The following is a 21,741-nucleotide window of genomic DNA, read 5'->3' as shown; positions in this document are numbered from 1 at the left end:
CGGTTACTGTACAGTGGGGGATATGTCGGGCCATGACGGTTACTGTACAGTGGGAGGTATGTCGGGCTGTGATGGTTACTGTACAGTGGGAGGTGTGTCGGGCCTTGATGGTTACTGTACACGGGGAGATATGTCGGGCCATGATGGTTATTGTACAGTGGGTGGTATTTTGGGACGTGATAGTTACTGTACAGTGGGGGATATGTCGGGCCGTGACGGTTACTGTACAGTGGGGGATATGTCGGGCCATGACGGTTACTGTACAGTGGGGGATATGTCGGGCCATGACGGTTACTGTACAGTGGGAGGTATGTCGGGCTGTGATGTTTACTTTACATTGGGAGGTACGTCGGGCTGTGATGGTTCCTGTACAATGGGAGGTATGTCGGGCTGTGATGGTCACTGTACAGTGGGAGAGATATTGGGCCATGACGGTTCCTGTACAGTGGGAGGTATGTCGGGCCGTGATGGTTACTGTACAGTGGGAGGTATGTCAGGTTGTGATTACTGTACAGTGTTAGGTATGTCGGGGTGTGACAGTTACTGTACAGTGGGAGGTATGTTGGGCCGTGATGGTTACTGTACATTGGGAGGTATGTCGGACCGTGATGGTTACTGTACAGTGGGAAGTATATAGGGCTGTGGTAGTCACTGTACAGTGGGGGGTATGTCGGACTGTGATGGTTACTGTACAGTAGGAGATATGTCGAGCCATGAAGTTTACTCTACAGTGGGAGGTATCTCTGGCCGTGACGGCTACTGTACTTTGGGAGGTATGTTTAGACGTGATGGTTACTGTACAGTGGGAGGTATGTCCGGCCATGATGGTTGCTGTACAGTGGGAGGTATTTCGGGCCGTGATGGTTTCTGTACAGTGGGAGGTATTTCGGGCCGTGACGGTTACTGTACAGTGGGGTGTATGTCGGGCCGTGACGGATACTGAACCATGGGAGGTATGTCGGGCCGTGATGGTTATTTTCAGTGGGAGCTATGTCGGGCCGTGATGGTTACTGTACAGTGGGAGGTATGTCGGGCCGTGATGGTTACTGCACAGTGGGAGGAATGTCGGGCCATGATGGTTACTGTACAGTGGGAGGTATCTCGGGCTGTGATAGTCACTGTACAGTGGGGGGTATGTCGGACTGTGATGGTTACTGTACAGTAGGAGGTATGTCGAGCCATGACGTTTACTCTACAGGGGGAGGTATGTCTGGCCCTGACGGCTACTGTACAGTGGGAGGTATGTTGAGACGTGATGGTTACTGTACAGTGGGCGGTATGTCGGGCCGTGACGGTTACTGTACAGTGGGAGGTATGTAGGGCTGTGATGGTTACTGTACATTGGGAGGTACGTCGGCCGTGACGGTTACTATACAGTGGGACATATGTCGGTGTGTGATTGTTACGGTACAGTGGGATGTATGTCGGGCCGTGATGGTTACTGTACAGTGGGTGGAATGTCAGGCCATGACGGTTACTGTACAGTGGGAGGTATGTTGGGCTGTGACGGTTACAGTACAGTGGGAGGTATGTTGGGCTGTGACGGTTACTGTACAGTGGGAGGTATGTCGGGCCGTGATGGTTACTGTACACTGGAGGGTACGTCGGCCGTGATGGTTACTGTGCAGTGGGAGGAATGTCGGGCTGTGATGGTTACTGTACAGTGGGAGGTATGTTGGGCTGTGACGGTTACTGTACAGTGGGAGCTATGTCAGACCGTCATGATTACTGCACAGTGGGAGGTATGTCGGGCCGTGATGGTTACTGTACAGTGGGAGTTATGTCGGGCTGTGATAGTCACTGTACAGTGGGGGGTATGTCGGACTGTGGTTACTGTACAGTAGGAGATATGTCGAGCCATGAAGTTTACTCTACAGTGGGAGGTATGTCGGGCTGTGACGGCTACTGTACTTTGGGACGTATGTTGAGCCGTGATGGTTACTGTACAGTGGGAGGTATGTCCGGCCATGATGGTTACTGTACAGTGGGAGGTATTTCGGGCCGTGATGGTTTCTGTACAGTGGGAGGTATTTCGGGCCGTGACGGTTACTGTACAGTGTGAGGTATGTCGGGCTGTGACGGTTACTGTACAGTGGGCGGTATGTCGGGCCGTGACGGATACTGGACAGTGGGAGGTATGTTGGGCTGTGACGGTTACTGTACAGTGGGAGGTATGTCGGGCTGTAATGGTTCCTGTACAATGGGAGGTATGTCGGGCTGTGATGGTTCCTGTACAATGGGAGGTATGTCGGGCAGTGATGGTTCCTGTACAGTGGGAGGTAAGTCTGTCCGTGACAGTTTCTGTACATTTGGAGGTATGTCAGACAGTGATGGTTACTGTGAAATGGGAGGTATATCGGGCCGTGATGGTTACTGTACAATGGAAGGTATGTCGGGCCGTAATGGTTACTGCACAGTGGGAGGTATGTTTGGCTGTGACGGTTACTGTACAGTGGGGTATATGTCGGGCTGTGATAGTCACTGTACAGTGGGGGGTATGTCGGACTGTGATGGTTACTGTACCGTAGGAGGTATGTCGAGCCATGACGTTTACTCTACAGGGGGAGGTATGTCTGGCCGTGACGGCTACTGTACAGTGGGAGGTATTTCGGGCTGTGACGGTTACTGTACAGTGGGAGGTATGTCGGGCTGTGACGGTTACTGTACAGTGGGAGGTATGTCGGGCCGTGACGGTTACTGTACAGTGGGAGGTATGTTGGGCTGTGACGGTTACTGTACAGTGGGGTGTATGTCGGGCCGTGACGGTTACTGTACAGTGGGAGGTATGTTGGGCTGTGACGGTTACTGTACAGTGGGAGGTATGTCGGGCTGTAATGGTTCCTGTACAATGGGAGGTATGTCGGGCTGTGATGGTTACTGTACAGTGGGAGGTAAGTCTGTCCGCGACAGTTTCTGTACATTTGGAGGTATGTCAGACAGTGATGGTTACTGTGAAATGGGAGGTATGTCGGGCCGTGATAGTTACTGTACAGTGGAAGGTATGTCGGGCCGTGATGGTTATTGTTCAGTGGGAGCTATGTCGGGCCGTGATGGTTACTGTACAGTGGGAGGTATGTCGGGCCGTGATGGTTACTGTACAGTGGCGCGTGTGCCGGGCCGTGTTGGTTATTGTACAGTGGGAGGTATGTCGGACCGTGATCGTTACTGTGCAGTGGGAGATATATCGGGCTGTGACGGTTACTGTACAGTGGGAGGAATGTCGGGCTGTGATGGTTACTGTACAGTGGGAAGTATGTCGGTCCGTGATGGTTACTTTACAGTGGGAGATATATCGGGCTGTGACGGTTACTGTACAGTGGGAGGTATGTCGGGCTGTGATGGTTACTGTACATTGGGAGGTACGTCGGGACGTGAAGGTTACTGTACAGTGGGACATATGTCGGTGTGTGGTTGATACTGTACAGTGGGAGGAATGTCGGGCCATGACGGTTACTGTACAGTGGGAGGTATGTCGGGCCGTGATGGTTACTGTACACTGGAGGGTACGTCGGCCGTGATGGTTACTGTACAGTGGGACCTATGTCAGACCGTGATGATTACTGCACAGTGGGAGGTATGTCAGGCCGTGACGGTTACTGTACAGTGGGAGCTATGTTGGGCTGTGACGGTTACTGTACAATGGGAGGTATGTTGGGCTGTAATTGTTCCTGTGCAATGGGAGGTATGTCGGGCTTTGATGGTTCCTGAACAATGGGAGGTATGTCGGGCAGTGATGGTTACTGTACAGTGCGAGGTAAGTCTGTCCGTGACAGTTTCTGTACATTTGGAGGTATGTCAGACAGTGATGGTTACTGTGAAATGGGAGGTATGTCGGGCCGTGATGGTTACTGTACACTGGGAGGTATGTCGGGCCGTGATAGTTACTGTGCAGTGGGAGGAATGTCGGGCTGTGCTGGTTACTGTACAGTGGGAAGTATGTCGGACCGTGATGGTTACTTTACAGTGGGAGATATATCGGGCTGTGACAGTTACTGTACACTGGGAGGTATGTCGGGCTGTGATGGTTACTGTACATTGCGAGGTACGTCGGGCTGTGACGGTTACTGTACAGTGGGACATATGTCGGTGTGTGATTGTTACTGTACAGTGGGAGGTATTTCGGGCCGTGACGGTTACTGTACAGTGTGAGGTATGTCGGGCCGTGACGGTTACTGTACAGTGGGAGGAATGTCGGGCCATGACGGTTACTGTACACTGGGAGGTATGTCGGGCCGTGATAGTTACTGTGCAGTGGGAGGAATGTCGGGCTGTGATGGTTACTGTACAGTGGGAAGTATGTCGGACCGTGATGGTTACTTTACAGTGGGAGATATATCGGGCTGTGACAGTTACTGTACACTGGGAGGTATGTCGGGCTGTGATGGTTACTGTACATTGGGAGGAATGTCGGGCCGTGACGGTTACTGTACAGTGGGAGGAATGTCGTGCCATGACGGTTACTGTACACTGGAGGGTACGTCGGCCGTGATGGTTACTGTACAGTGGGAGCTATGTCAGACCGTGATGATTACTGCACAGTGGAGGTATGTCGGGCCGTGATGGTTACTGTACAGTGGGAGGTATGTCGCGCCATGACGGTTACTGTACAGTGGGAGGTGTGTCGGGCCGTGACGGTTACTGTGCAGTGGGAGGTATGTCAGGCCGTGACGGTTACTGTATAGTGGGAGGTGTGTCGGGCCGTGATGGTTACTGTACAGTGGGAGGTATGTCGCGCCATGACGGTTACTGTACAGTGGGAGGTGTGTCGGGCCGTGACGGTTACTGTGCAGTGGGAGGTATGTCAGGCCGTGACGGTTACTGTATAGTGGGAGGTAAGTCGGGCCGTGACGGTTACTGTACAGTGGGAGTTATGTCGGGCTGTTATAGTCACTGTACAGTGGGGGGTATGTCGGACTGTGATGGTTACTGTACAGTAGGAGATATGTCGAGCCATGAAGTTTACTCTACAGTGGGAGGTATGTCGGGCCGTGACGGCTACTGTACTTTGGGAGGTATGTCGGGCCGTGATGGTTACTGTACAGTGGGAGCTATGTCGGGCCGTGATGGTTACTGTACAGTTGGAGGTATGTTGGGCTGTGACGGTTACTGTACAGTGGGAGGTATGTCGGGCCGTGATGGTTATTGTACAGTGGGGGGAATGTCAGGCCTTGACGGTTACTGTACAGTGGGAGGAATGTCGGGTTGTGATGGTTCCTGTACAGTGGGAGGTATGTCGGGCTGTGATGGTTACTGTACAGTGGGAGGTAAATCGGGCCGTGATGGTTACTGTATAGTGGGTGGTATGTCGGGCTGTGATAGTCACTGTACAGTTGGCGGGTATGTCGGTCCGTGACAGTTTCTGTACATTGGGAGGTATGTCAGACAGTGGTTACTGTACAGTGGGAGGTATGTTGGGGCAAGATGGTTACTGTGCAGTGGGAGGTATGTCGGGCCGTGATGGTTGCTGTTACAGTGGAAGGTATATCGGGCCGTGATGGTTACTGTTCAGTGGGAGGTATGTCAGGCTGTGATGGTTACTGTTCAGTGGGAGGTATGTCGGGCCGTGATGTTTTGTGTACAGTGGTGCGTATGTCGGGCCGTGTTGGTTACTGTACAGTGGGAGGTAAGTCGGACCGTGATGGTTACTGTACAGTGGGAGGTAAGTCGGACCGTGATGGTTACTGTACAGTGGGAGGTAAGTCGGACCGTGACGGTTACTGTACAGTGGGAGGTGTGTCGGGCCTTGATGGTTACTGTACACGGGAGGTATGTCGGGCCATGATGGTTATTGTACAGTGGGTGGTATTTCGGGGCGTGATAGTTACTGTACAGTGGGGGATATGTCGGGCCGTGACGGTTACTGTACAGTGGGGGATATGTCGGGCCGTGACGGTTACTGTACAGTGGGAGGTATGTCGGGCTGTGATGTTTACTTTACAATGGGAGGTATGTCAGGCTGTGATGGTTCCTGTACAATGGGAGGTCTGTCGGGCTGTGATGGTCACTGTACAGTGGGAGAGATATTGGGCCACGATGGTTACTGTACAGTGGGAGGTATGTTGGGCCGTGATGGTTACTGTACATTGGGAGGTATGTCGGACCGTGATGGTTACTGTACATTGGGAGGTATGTCGGACCGTGATGGTTACTGTACAGTAGGAGATATGTCGTGCCATGAAGTTTACTCTACAGTGGGAGGTATGTCTGGCCGTGATGGCTACTGTACAGTGGGAGGTATTTCGGGCCGTGACGGTTACTGTACAGTGGGGTGTATGTCGGGCCGTGACGGATACTAAACCGTGGGAGGTATGTCGGGCCCTGATGGTTATTTTCAGTGGGAGCTATGTCGGGCCGTGATGGTTACTGTACAGTGGGAGGAATGTCGGGCCATGATGGTTACTGTACAGTGGGGGGTATGTCGGACTGTGATGGTTACTGTACAGTAGGAGGTATGTCGAGCCATGACGTTTACTCTACAGGGGGAGGTATGTCTGGCCCTGACGGCTACTGTACAGTGGGAGGTATGTTGAGACGTGATGGTTACTGTACAGTGGGCGGTATGTCGGGCTGTGATGGTTACTGTACATTGTGAGGTACGTCGGGCCGTGACGGTTACTATACAGTGGGACATATGTCGGTGTGTGATTGTTACGGTACAGTGGGATGTATGTCAGGCCATGACGGTTACTGTACAGTGGGAGGTATGTTGGGCTGTGATGGTTACAGTACAGTGGGAGGTATGTTGGGCTGTGACGGTTACTGTACAGTGGGAGGTATGTCGGGCCGTGATGGTTACTGTACACTGGAGGGTACGTCGGCCGTGATGGTTACTGTACAGTGGGAGCTATGTCAGACCGTGATGATTACTGCACAGTGGGAGGTATGTCGGGCCGTGATGGTTACTGTACAGTGGGAGTTATGTCGGGCTGTGATAGTCACTGTACAGTGGGGGGTATGTCGGACTGTGGTTACTGTACAGTAGGAGATATGTCGAGCCATGAAGTTTACTCTACAGTGGGAGGTATGTCGGGCTGTGACGGCTACTGTACTTTGGGACGTATGTTGAGACGTGATGGTTACTGTACACTGGGAGGTATGTCCGGCCATGATGGTTACTGTACAGTGGGAGGTATTACGGGCCGTGATGGTTTCTGTACAGTGGGAGGTATTTCGGGCCGTGATGGTTACTGTACAGTGTGAGGTATGTCGGGCTGTGACGGTTACTGTACAGTGGGCGGTATGTCGGGCCGTGACGGATACTGGACAGTGGGAGGTATGTTGGGCTGTGACGGTTACTGTACAGTGGGAGGTATGTCGGGCTGTAATGGTTCCTGTACAATGGGAGGTATGTCGGGCAGTGATGGTTCCTGTACAGTGGGAGGTAAGTCTGTCCGTGACAGTTTCTGTACATTTGGAGGTATGTCAGACAGTGATGGTTACTGTGAAATGGGAGGTATATCGGGCCGTGATGGTTGCTGTACAGTGGAAGGTATGTCGGGTTGTTATGGTTACTGTACAGTGGGAGGTATGTCGGGCCGTAATGGTTACTGCACAGTGGGAGGTATGTTTGGCTGTGACGGTTACTGTACAGTGGGGTATATGTCGGGCTGTGATAGTCACTGTACAGTGGGGGGTATGTTGGACTGTGATGGTTACTGTACCGTAGGAGGTATGTCGAGCCATGACGTTTACTCTACAGGGGGAGGTATGTCTGGCCGTGACGGCTACTGTACAGTGGGAGGTATTTCGGGCTGTGACGGTTACTGTACAGTGGGAGGTATGTCGGGCTGTGACGGTTACTGTACAGTGGCAGGTATGTCGGGCCGTGACGGTTACTGTACAGTGGGAGGTATGTTGGGCTGTGACGGTTACTGTACAGTGGGGTGTATGTCGGGCCGTGACGGTTACTGTACAGTGGGAGGTATGTTGGGCTGTGACGGTTACTGTACAGTGGGAGGTATGTCGGGCTGTAATGGTTCCTGTACAATGGGAGGTATGTCGGGCTGTGATCGTTACTGTACAGTGGGAGGTAAGTCTGTCCGCGACAGTTTCTGTACATTTGGAGGTATGTCAGACAGTGATGGTTACTGTGAAATGGGAGGTATATCGGGCCGTGATGGTTACTGTACAGTGGAAGGTATGTCGGGTCGTGATGGTTATTGTTCAGTGGGAGCTATGTCGGGCCGTGATGGTTACTGTACAGTGGAAGGTATATCGGGCCGTGATGGTTACTGTACAGTGGAAGGTATATCGGGCCGTGATGGTTACTGTACAGTGGGAGGTATGTCGGGTCGTGATGGTTATTGTTCAGTGGGAGCTATGTCGGGCCGTGATGGTTACTGTACAGTGGAAGGTATATCGGGCCGTGATGGTTACTGTACAGTGGAAGGTATATCGTGCCGTGATGGTTACTGTACAGTGGGAGGTATGTCGGGCCGTGATGGTTATTGTTCAGTGGGAGCTATGTCGGGCCGTGATGGTTACTGTACAGTGGGAGGTATGTCGGGCCGTGATGTTTTCTGTACAGTGGCGCGTGTGCCGGGCCGTGTTGGTTATTGTACAGTGGGAGGTATGTCGGACCGTGATGGTTACTGTGCAGTGGGAGGTATGTCGGGCCGTGATGGTTACTGTACAGTGGGAGGTATGTCGGACCGTGATGGTTACTGTGCAGTGGGAGATATATCGGGCTGTGACGGTTACTGTACAGTGGGAGGAATGTCGGGCTGTGATGGTTACTGTACAGTGGGAAGTATGTCGGTCCGTGATGGTTACTTTACAGTGGGAGATATATCGGGCTGTGACGGTTACTGTACAGTGGGAGTTATGTCGGGCTGTTATAGTCACTGTACAGTGGGGGGTATGTCGGACTGTGATGGTTACTGTACAGTAGGAGATATGTCGAGCCATGAAGTTTACTGTACAGTGGGAGGTATTTCGGGCCGTGATGGTTTGTGTACAGTGGGAGATATTTCGGGCCGTGACGGTTACTGTACAGTGGGAGGTATGTCGGGCTGTGACGGTTACTGTACAGTGGGCGGTATGTCGGGCCGTGACGGTTACTGTACAGTGGGAGGTATGTCGGGCCGTGATGGTTACTGTACAGTGGGAGGTATGTCAGGCTGTGATGGATACTGTGCAGTGGAGGTAACTCGGGCTGTGACGGTTACTGTACAGTGGTAGTTATGTCGGGCTGTGATAGTCACTGTGCAGTGGGGGGTATGTCGGACTGTGATGGTTACTGTACAGTAGGAGATATGTCGAGCCATGACGGTTACTGTACAGGGGGAGGTATGTCTGGCCGTGACGGCTACTGTACAGTGGGAGGTATTTCGGGCCGTGATGGTTACTGTACAGTGGGAGGTATTTCGGGCCATGACGGTTACTGTACAGTGGGAGGTGAGTCGGGGTGTGATTGTTACTGTACAGTGGGAGGTATGTCATGCTGTGACGGTTACTGTACAGTGGGAGATATATCGGGCCGTGACGGTTACTGTACAGTGGGAGGTATGTTGGGCTGTGACGGTTACTGTACAGTGGGAGGTATGTTGGGCTGTGACGGTTACTGTACAGTGGGGTGTATGTCGGGCCGTGACGGTTACTGTACAGTGGGAGGTATGTCAGGCCGTGACGGTTACTGTACAGTGGGAGGTATGTTGGGCTGTGACGGTTACTGTACAACGGGAGGTATGTCGGGCTGTAATTGTTCCTGTACAATGGGAGGTATGTCGGGCTTTGATGGTTCCTGAACAATGGGAGGTATGTCGGGCAGTGATGGTTACTGTACAGTGCGAGGTAAGTCTGTCCGTGACAGTTTCTGTACATTTGGAGGTATGTCAGACAGTGATGGTTACTGTGAAATGGGAGGTATGTCGGGCCGTGATGGTTACTGTACAGTGGAAGGTATGTCGGGTCGTGATGGTTATTGTTCAGTGGGAGGTATGTCGGGCCGTGATGGTTACTGTACAGTGGGAGGTATGTCGGGCCGTGATGGTTATTTTCAGTGGGAGGTATGTCGGGCCGTGATGGTTATTTTCAGTGGGAGCTATGTCGGACTGTGATGGTTATTGTTCAGTGGGAGCTATGTCGGGCAGTGATGGTTACTGCACAGTGGGAGGTATGTCGGGCCGTGATGGTTACTGTACAGTGGGAGGTATGTCGGGCCGTGATGTTTTCTGTACAGTGGCGCGTGTGCCGGGCCGTGTTGGTTATTGTACAGTGGGAGGTATGTCGGACCGTGATGGTTACTGTGCAGTGGGAGGTATGTCGGGCCGTGATGGTTACTGTACAGTGGGAGGTATGTCGGGCCGTGATAGTTACTGTGCAGTGGGAGGAATGTCGGGCAGTGATGGTTACTGTACAGTGGGAAGTATGTCGGACCGTGATGGTTACTTTATCGGGCTGTGACAGTTACTGTACAGTGGGAGGTATGTCGGGCCGTGATGGTTACTGTACACTGGGAGGTATGTCGGGCCGTGATAGTTACTGTGCAGTGGGAGGAATGTCGGGCTGTGATGGTTACTGTACAGTGGGAAGTATGTCGGACCGTGATGGTTACTTTATCGGGCTGTGACAGTTACTGTACAGTGGGAGGTATGTCGGGCTGTGATGGTTACTGTACATTGGGAGGTTCGTCGGGCTGTGACGGTTACTGTACAGTGGGACATATGTCGGTGTGTGATTGTTACTGTACAGTGGGAGGTATGTCGGGCTGTGACGGTTACTGTACAGTGTGAGGTATGTCGGGCCGAGATGGTTACTGTACAGTGGGAGGAATGTCGGGCCGTGACGGTTACTGTACAGTGGGAGGAATGTCGGGCCATGACGGTTACTGTACACTGGAGGGTACGTCGGCCGTGATGGTTACTGTACAGTGGGAGCTATGTCAGACCGTGATGATTACTGCACAGTGGAGGTATGTCGGGTCGTGATGGTTACTGTACAGTGGGAGGTATGTCGCGCCATGATGGTTACTGTACAGTGGGAGGTAAGTCGGGCCGTGACGGTTACTGTACAGTGGGAGTTATGTCGGGCCGTGACGGTTACTGTACAGTGGGAGTTATGTCGGGCTGTTATAGTCACTGTACAGTGGGGGGTATGTCGGACTGTGATGGTTACTGTACAGTAGGAGATATGTCGAGCCATGAAGTTTACTCTACAGTGGGAGGTATGTCGGGCCGTGACGGCTACTGTACTTTGGGAGGTATGTTGAGACGTGATGGTTACTGTACAGTGAGAGCTATGTCGGGCTGTGATGGTTACTGTACAGTGGGAGGTATTTCGGGCCGTGATGGTTTGTGTACAGTGGGAGGTATTTCGGGCCCTGACGGTTACTGTACAGTGGGCGGTATGTCGGGCCGTGACGGTTACTGGACAGTGGGAGGTATGTCGGGCTGTGATAGTCACTGCACAGTATGTCGGCCCATGACAGTTTCTGTACATTGGGAGGTATGTCGGACCGTGATGGTTCCTGTACAGTGGGAGGTATGTCGCGCCATGACGGTTACTGTACAGTGGGAGGTATTTCGGGCTGTGATGGTTACTGTACAGTGGGAGGTATTTCGGGCTGTGATGGTTACTGTACAGTGGGAGGTATTTCGGGCTGTGATGGTTACTGTACAGTGGGGTATATGTCGGGCTGTGATAGTCACTGTAAAGTGGGGGGTATGTCGGACTGTGATGGTTACTGTACAGTAGGAGGTATGTCGAGCCATGATGTTTACTCTACAAGGGGAGGTATGTCTGGCCGTGACGGCTACTGTACAGTGGGAGGTATGTTGGGCCGTGATAGTTACTGTACAGTTGGAGGTATTTCGGGCCGTGATGGTTACTGTACCGTGGGAGGTGTGTCGGGGTGTGATTGTTACTGTACAGTGGGAGGTATGTCGGGCTGTGACGGTTACTGTACAGTGGGAGGTATGTTGGGCTGTGACGGTTACTGTACAGTGGGAGGTATGTCGGGCCGTAACGGTTACTGTACAGTGGGAGGTATGTTGGGCTGTGACGGTTACTGTACAGTGGGAGGTATGTCGGGCCGTGATGGTTACTGTACAGTGGGAGGTATGTCGGGCTGTAATGGTTACTGTACATTGGGAGGTATGTCGGGCCCTGATGGTTATTGTTCAGTGGGAGGTATGTCAGGCTGTGATGGATACTGTATAGTGGGAGGTATGTCGGGCCCTGATGGTTACTGTACAGTGGGAAGTATGTCGGACCGTGATGGTTACTGTACAGTGGGAGGTATTTCGTGCCGTGATGGTTACTGTATAGTGGGAAGTATGTCCGGCCGTGATGGTTACTGTACAGTGGGAGGAATGTCGGGCCGTGATGGTTACTGTACAGTGGGAGGTATGTTGGGCTGTGACGGTTACTGTACAGTGGGAGGTATTTCGTGCCGTGATGGTTACTGTGCAGTGGGAAGTATGTCCGGCCGTGATGGTTACTGTACAGTGGGAGGAATGTCGGGCCGTGATGGTTACTGTACAATGGGAGGTATGTCGGGCTGTGATCGTCACTGCACAGTATGTCGGCCCATGACAGTTTCTGTACATTGGGAGGTATGTCGGACCGTGATGGTTACTGTACACTGGAGGGTACGTCGGCCATGATGGTTACTGTACAGTGGGAGCTATGTCAGATCGTGATGATTACTGCACAGTGGGAGGTATGTCGGACCGTGATGGTTACTGTACAGTGGGAGGTATGTCGCGCCATGACGGTTTCTGTACAGTGGGAGGTATTTCGGGCCATGATGGTTACTGTACAGTGGGAGGTATGTCGGGCTGTGATAGTCACTGTAAAGTGGGGGGTATGTCGGACTGTGATGGTTACTGTACAGTAGGAGGTATGTCGAGCCGTGACGGCTACTGTACAGTGGGAGGTATGTTGAGACGTGATGGTTACTGTACAGTGGGAGGTATGTCGGGCCGTGATGGTTACTGTACAGTGGGAGGTATGTCTGGCTGTGACGGTTACTGTACAGTGGGAGGTATGTTGGGCTGTGACGGTTACTGTACAGTGGGAGGTATGTCGGGCCGTAACGGTTACTGTACAGTGGGAGGTATGTTGGGCTGTGACGGTTACTGTACAGTGGGAGGTATGTCGGGCCGTGATGGTTACTGTACAGTGGGAGGTATGTCTGGCTGTGATGGTTCCTGTACAATGGGAGGTATGTCGGGCTGTAATGGTTACTGTACAGTGGGAGGTAAGTCGGTCCGTGACAGTTTCTGTACATTTGGAGGTATGTCAGACAGTGATGGTTACTGTACAGTGGGAGGTATGTCGGGCCGTGATGGTTATTGTTCAGTGGGAGGTATGTCAGGCTGTGATGGATACTGTATAGTGGGAGGTATGTCGGGCCGTGATGGTTACTGTACAGTGGGAGATATGTCGGACCATGACGGTTACTGTACAGAGGGACATATGTCGGTGTGTGATTGTTACTGTACAGTGGGAGGTATTTCGTGCCGTGATGGTTACTGTACAGTGGGAGGTATGTCCGGCCGTGATGGTTACTGTACAGTGGGAGGAATGTCGGGCCGTGATGGTTACTGTACTGTGGGAGGTATGTCGGACCGTGACAGGTACTGTACAGTGCGTGGTATGTCGGGGTGTGATAGTTACTGTGCAGTGGGAGGTATGTCGGGCCCGTGAAGGGTACTGTACAGTGGGAGGTATGTCGGTCCTTGATGGATACTGTATAGTGGGAGTTATTTTGGACCGTGATGGTTACTGTACTGTGGGAGGTATCTCGGGCTGTGACGGTTACTGTGCAGTGGGAGTTATGTCGGGCTGTGATAGTCACTGTACAGTGGGGGGTATGTCGGACTGTGATGGTTACTCTACAGTCGGAGCTGTGTCAAGCCATGAAGTTTACTCTACAGTGGGAGGTATGTCTGGCCGTGACGGCTACTGTACTTTGGGAGGTATGTTGAGACGTGATGGTTACTGTACAGTGGGAGGTATGTCCGGCCATGATGGTTACTGTACCGTGGGGGGTATTTCGGGCCGTGATGGTTACTGTACAGTGGGAGGTATGTCGGGCCGTGATGGTTACTGTACAGTGGGAGGTATTTCGGGCCGTGATGGTTTCTGTACAGTGGGAGGTATTTCGGGCCGTGACGGTTACTGTACAGTGGGGTGTATGTCGGGCCGTGACGGATACTGGACAGTGGGAGGTATGTCGGGCTGTGACTGTTACTGTACAGTGGGAGGTATGTCGGGCTGTGATGGTTACTGAACAGTGGGAGGAATGTCGGGCTGTGATGGTTACTGTACAATGGGAGGTATGTCGGGCCGTGATGGTTACTGTACATTGGGAGGGACGTCGGGCCGTGATGGTCACTGTACAGTGGGAGATATATCGGGCTGTGACGGTTACTGTACAGTTGGAGGTATGTCGGGCTGTGATGGTTACTGTACAGTTGGAGATACATTGTGCCGTGATGGTTACCGTACAGTGGGAGGTATGTCGGGGTGTGATGGTTACTGTACAGTGGGAGGTATGTCGGGGTGTGATGGTTACTGTACAGTGGGAGGTATGTCGGACCGTGACAGTTACTGTACAGTGGGAGGTATGTCGGGCTGTGATGGTTACTGAACAGTGGGAGGAATGTCGGGCTGTGATGGTTACTGTACAGTGGGAGGTATGTCGGGCTGTGATGGTTACTGAACAGTGGGAGGAATGTCGGGCTGTGATGGTTACTGTACAATGGGAGGTATGTCGGGCCGTGATGGTTACTGTACATTGGGAGGGACGTCGGGCCGTGATGGTCACTGTACAGTGGGAGATATATCGGGCTGTGACGGTTACTGTACAGTTGGAGGTATGTCGGGCTGTGATGGTTACTGTACAGTTGGAGATACATTGTGCCGTGATGGTTACCGTACAGTGGGAGGTATGTCGGGGTGTGATGGTTACTGTACAGTGGGAGGTATGTCGGGGTGTGATGGTTACTGTACAGTGGGAGGTATGTCGGACCGTGACAGTTACTGTACAATGGGAGGTATGTCGGGCCATGATGGTTACTGTACTGTGGGAGGTATGTCGGGGTGTGATAGTTACTGTACAGTGGGAGGTGTGTCGGACCGTGATAGTTACTGTACAGTGGGAGGTATGTCGGGCCATGATGGTTACTGTACTGTGGGAGGTATGTCGGGGTGTGATAGTTACTGTACAGTGGGAGGTATGTTGGACCGTGAAGGGTACTGTACAGTGGGAGGTATGTCGGTCCGTGATGGTTACTGTATTGTGGGAGTTATGTTGGACCGTGATGGTTACTGTACAGTGGAGGGTATGTCGGGCCGTGATAGTTACTGTACATTGGGCGGTATGTCCGGCCGTATTGGTTACTGTACAGTGGGCGGTATGTCAGGCCGTGACGGTTACTGTACAGTGGGAGGTATGTCGGGCCGTGATGGTTACTGTACAGTGGGAGGTATTTCGTTCCGTGGTGGTTCTTGTACAGATGGAGGTAGGTCGAGCCGAGATCGTTACTGTACACTAGACGGTATGTTGCGCCATGGAGTTGCAGACTGTATGAGTTGAACAGGGCACGATTCTTCTACTGCCGCTGGTCCATTGCATCTCATGGATGTCTCATCATTTGTTGCTCAATTTTTTTAAAGTTTGTCCCATTCCTTGTCCAGAGGGCTTCATGTCATAAGCAGTGTCTGCAAAATGTGCCCTTGCTTCCCATTGTGCAGTGACCATTCTTCCCGATATATGAAATGGAGAAGTGTATCTGCAGTCGGCAGATCGGTGACGATGTCGTCAATTATATGTTTCCCTTTTATTGATTTCCCCATAACCTGCCACAGAGCAGTCTCTCAGCCACAGGGACCAGCATCAATGCTGAGCACTGTATTGACTATGTACCAAGGAGCTGCCTTCTCTGCCTGGCTGTGTCCTGACAGTAGGACAGACCCTACCAGAGAGGATGGTGATGTTGCCTGGGACATTGTCCTGTTCACATAATCCTGCTCAAAGGCAATATTTAACTTTTGCTTGATTAGTCTGAGGGAAATATACAGCAGGTCACTTTTACATTTTGTGTAATGAAGAGTTAATATCACTTTGTTTCTTACATATTTTAAAATAAACCAAACATCATTGTTTTTCCGTTGAAAACAATTGAAGTGAACAATAATTAAAATACCAGAGGACACAGCTAACTATTACACAATTCAGTGACTGTCGTAAACAACCGATTCATGTTCAGATCAGTGAACACACGATCTTGCAGGCAGCAAAGCTGTCGAAAATGACTTTGAGAAAAAAGCCTGAATTCAGACACAGTGTTATTGAGCCTCATCATGACCTCCAAAACACTTGCCATCTTCACAATATGTTCAGAGAGCTTTCAAACTGGAGCTGGGCTATTACTCTCACAATGCCTCACAACAGACTGGTTAGAGACATACCTGAACAACGGGGAGTTGTGTGTGGCGCAGACTGGTCAATGGACTAGCACATGGCGCTGGTCCAGACGCAGTCCAACATTTATAACAATGACCTGTAAACAACCATGTCTTGCAAATATATCTCTTCTGTATGCCACCTAAACTCTGTAATCCTCTCCCTTAGACCCGATCCTGAATGAAGGTGTTATAAAGGTAGTGGTCTCCTGCAGCACGTGGCATCTTCCATTGAATCCCTCATCAACCATATCCAGTGTATGTTAGCCCCACAATGTCAGTATCCAAACAGAATTGTGCAGCTCCATTGATGGATCGTATGATCCCAGCTCAGCATCCTTGTGTGTGACTTGAGCTGGAAATCTCTGTGTAAATGTTTGCAGCATTGTTCTCACATTGAACAGTAAAGTCTCTTTGCTGAAGTTTCGATAGCCTTTATTAATACCAACTTTAAGATTGTCCCATAAACATTATATCCCCCCCTTTATTCAGTTCACTTTTATAACAACAATATGATGAAAACAGTGCCCAACTCACAGTAAGGAACATTGAAATGATGAGTCTCATCACCACTACCAAGACCACATTATTATTAAGTACAAGGACTTTGAAAATATACAATTATTTTCCCTTATATTAATATTGTGAACGAATAGTCGACTCTCCTGTTCCTCAGATGCTGCCTGAACGGCTGTGCTTTTTCAGAATCACACTTTTTGACTCTGATCTCCAGCATCTGCAGTGCTCACTTTCTCCCTGCTAATGCGCACTCAATCACTTTCGTGGCAACAATATCACTGTGTGTTTAAACATGTTACAGTCTGATAGGAGTACATTTTGAATTGCTTCTATCGATCTCAGAGCTCAGTAATGTGCGATATGAATGTCAGTGTCTGTGTGATGCTCGGTATGTAGACCATGCATCTGAGAGATGGACAGATTGTTTCAAACATCATTTTCCTTCAGCTGTTCACGAAAAGCAAGTTACTGCCTGGACCTCAGCAGCCTGAGCAGACAAAACCCAAAGCACAGTGTCCAGCATTGGGCATGACAATATTTTTCATTTTAACTTATTCATAGAATATGATTGGGATGGTATTTGTTGCCCACCCCGTATTGCCTTTGGAAGGTGGGAGTGAACTGCCACATTGACCCGCTGCAGTCCATGTGTTGTAGATGTGCATTACGGAGGGACGTTGAAACAGTGACACTGAAAGAACCGCAATATGCTTCCCAATCAGGATGATGGGTGGCTTGGAATGGAACATGAACATGTGTCTACTTCCTTTGTCCTTTTTGATGGTCTTGGTTTCGGAGGTACATTGTAAGGAGCCTTGGTAAATTTCTGCAGAGCACCGTGTAGATGGCAGACATTTCTGCTACTGAGTGCCAGTGGATGAGGATTGAAGCTGCACTCACACAGGCAAATGGGGCTATTCCATCACACACACATTCAATGTGTATCTTATAGATGGCGTGCAGGCTTTCGGAAACCACAAGGTGAGTTATTTCTGCAGGATTCCTAGCTCCTGACATATTCTTGTTGCCAATCAATTTATATGTATCAAATTGTGTCACTGGAAAAAAGCACAACAAGTCAGGCAGCATCTGCGGTACAGGAGAGTCGACGTTTTAGTATAAACCCCTCACAGGAATGGGTAATGAAATTATATTGTCAGTCCAGTTCTGGATAACGGGAATCCCCGGGATATTGCTAGGTGGCTGTTCAGTGATGGTGGTGGCATTGAATATTGGAAGGTATGGTTCAATTTTCTATTGTTACAGGTAATCATTGTCTGGCACGTGTGTAATGGAAATGGCACTTGTCACTGTTAAGCACACTCCTTCATATTTCCAGGTCCTTGTTGCATTTGGATAAGGATTGCTTCAGTATCTGAGTAAATCACGAATAGTGTTGAACATTGTCCAATCATTGGCAAACATCCCCAGTTGTGACTTTACAGCGTAGGGATGGTAATTTATGATTGGGCCTGGGGCAGAGAGCATTCTGAGAGCTCACTGATACTGTCCCTCTGTCTGAGCTAGGAAGCTTGCTTTTAGTTCCACCTGCTCCAGAGGTGTCTAACAACATATCTGTGTAGAATAATGTTACAGTATCTTCCCCATGAAGCTGAGGGAGGATGTGGTTAGCTCAATCAATTGGACGGTTAGATATTAATGCTAACAGTGTGGATTTAATTCCTTCACTGACTGAGGTGACTAAAGGACTGTCCTACTCAACCTCTCCCTTACTTGAGGCATGATGACTGTCCAGTTAAACTGCCACCAGTCATCTCTGTCTAACGAGAGAGAAGCCCTATCATCCTGTAGGAGTATGGTGCCTTACTTTTCCAATTTTGATCTACAGGTTTACTCAGAAACCCCTCTCCTGGGGAACTGCTGCAGAGCTATCCTGGAGCTGAGATGTCTGCTCCCCACCAACTCCAGCCACCTTCCTTTCAGGTATAACTTCAGCCATTGCAGATGATTCCTATTTGCTCCAGTTTTGCCGTTAATCCTGGATACAACATTTGGTCAAATGCAGTTATGATGATGTTAAGTGCAGTCACTGTCGCCTCCCCTCTAGATTTCAGCTGTGTGTTTTCTTGTTGTGCATCATTAAACCCAGGGTTCAATGAGCCCAAGGGATGAGAGCCCAAACTGAGCTTCAGTGATCAGGTTGGTGTTGAGGAAGTGCTGCTTGATCCCACTGTAGATGACATCTTCATCACTTTATTAATGATTGAGATTAGAGCAATGGAGCAATCATTGATTGTCTGATGGTTTGTCTGTGTGTGTACCGGACACACCCATATCTTCCAATCTTCAATGCCACCATCACTGAACACCCACCTAGCAATATCCCAGGGATTACCGTTATCCAGAACTGGACGGACCATATCATTGAACCCACACCCGGATAGTTTCCCACATTGTCAGGTAGGTCCCAGTGCTTTATCCCAGCAGGAACAGCTTGAGTGGAATGTTATCAGGGCTCACAACATTTGCATTCTCCAATCCCTCCAGCCGTTTGTAGATACCACACACAGTGAATCAAATTAGCTGAAGAATGCCATATGGAGGGGACTAAAATAGATCATCCCATCGATACTTCTGTCTGATCATTATTGTGAATGATTCAGCCTTAGCTTTTCTATTGCAGTGCTGGGGTCTTCCATCATTGAGGAAGGTGGTATATGGGGGTCCTCTTTCTCTATTGAGTTGTTTGATTGACCACACAATTCAACCTGACTGCATGTGACAGGATTGCAGAGATACGGTCTGATTTGTTGGTTAGATATGTCTGTCACTAGCTGTTTATGCTATTTGGTGAGTAAGTGGTAACGTCACCTCATTTTGAGGTGTAACTGGTGCTGCTCTTGTCTAGCCCTCATGTATTCTCTATTGAACAACGGTTTATCCCTTGGCCTGATGGTCAGGGTAAAGTGGAGTATATGCCAGGCATGGACAGTGAAAATTATGCAGGAGTACAAATCTGCTTCTGTAGGTGATGACCCACATCACCTCACACAGGACAGTGTTGAGTTCTAGATCTCTGAAATCTGTTCTGTTTAGAATGGTGATAGCATCTCTCACATGTGCGCTCATACACACACACACACACACACAAACACTATTCACAATTTGAAACTAGGGCTTTGTCTCCAGAAATACTGTGTGCAGTAGTCACTTTTCCCAATATGGCCATCGTCAATGTGTCCACAGCCGGTAGATTGGAGAAGATGAGGTAAAGTATGTTTCTCCCTGTCAGTCATTCCGTCCCAACCCGGTGCAGACCCAGTCAAGCAGCTATGACCTTTTGGACCCGACCATGTCGATCAGCAATGCTGCTGCTGAGCCCCTCTGGGTGGTGGATTTGAAATGGCCGACCCAGTGTCGATTCTCCAGACTGGCATTCCACTCTCTGCAACATCTCCAGCCCTGCTTTCTTCTCTCTGTAACATCTCCAGCCTTGCTTTCCCATCTCTGTAACATCTCCAGCCTTGCTTTCCTCTCTCTCCGCAACATCTCCAGCCTTGCTTTCCCATCTCTGTAACACCTCCAGCCTTGCTTTCCTCTCTCTCCGCAACATCTCCAGCCTTGCTTTCCTATCTCTTAACATCTCCAGGCTTGCTTTCCTCACTCTGTAACGTCTACAGACTTGCTTTCCTTATCTCTGTAACATCTCCTGACTTATTTCCTCTCTCTGTAACATCTCCAGCCTTGCTTTCCTATCTCTGTAACAACTCCAGCCTTGCTTTCCACTCTCTCCGTAACATCTCCAGCCTTGCTTTCCTATCTCTGTAACATCTCCAGCATTTCTTTCAAATCTCTTTAACATCTGCAGCCTTGCATTCCTATCTCCGTAACCTCTCCAGACATGCTTTCCTATCTCTGTAACATCTCCTACCATGCCTTCCTATCTCATTAACATCTCCAGCCTGGCATTCCTATCTCTGTAGCATCTTCGGCCTTGCTTTCTTCTCTCTGTAACATCTCCAGCCTTGCTTTCCTCTCTCTCCATAACATATCCTACCTTGCTTTCCTATCTCATTACCATCTGCAGCCAGGCATTCCTAATCTCTGTAACATCTGCAGCCTTGCTTTCCTATCACTGTAACATCTCCAGGCTTGCTTTCCTCTCTCTGTAACATCTCCTACCTTGTTTTCCTATCTCATTAACATCTCCAGTCGTGCATTCCTATCTCTGTAACCTCTCCAGACATGCTTTCCTATCTCTGTAACATCTCCGGCCTTGCATTCCTATCTGTGTAACACCCCTAGCCTTACTTTCCACTCTGTGTAACATCTCCAGCCTTGCTTTCATATCTCTGTAACATCTCCAGCCTTGCTTTCCTCTATCTGTAAAATCTCCAGCCTTGCTTTCCTCACTCTCCTTAAAATCTCCAGACTTATTTTCCTATCTGTGTAACATCTTCAGCCTTGCCTTTCACTCTCTGTAATAACGCCAGCCTTGCTTTCCTATCTCTGTAAAATCTCCAAGCCTTGTTTTCTACTCTCTGTAACACCTCCAGACTTGTTTACCTATATCTATAACATCCCCAGCCTTCCTTCCCTCTCTCTCCGTAACATCTCCAGCTTTGCTTTCCTCTCTCTAACATCTCTAGCCTTGCTTTCCTCTCTCTGTAACATCTGCAAACTTGCTTTCATATCTCTGTAACATCTCCGGCCTTGCATTCCTATCTCTGTAACATCTTCAGGTAAAAACAATGACTGCAGATGCTGGAAACCAGATTCTGGATTAGTTGTGCTGCAAGAGCACAGCAGTTCAGGAAGCATCCAAGGAGCTTTGAAATCGACGTTTCG

The sequence above is a fragment of the Chiloscyllium plagiosum genome, unplaced genomic scaffold (genome assembly GCF_037043375.1).
Source record: "Chiloscyllium plagiosum isolate Xiang-an unplaced genomic scaffold, Cpla_swu_hap1 HiC_scaffold_36, whole genome shotgun sequence".
Classification (NCBI taxonomy): Eukaryota; Metazoa; Chordata; class Chondrichthyes; order Orectolobiformes; family Hemiscylliidae; genus Chiloscyllium; species Chiloscyllium plagiosum.
Note: the sequence above shows the minus strand (reverse complement) of the source record.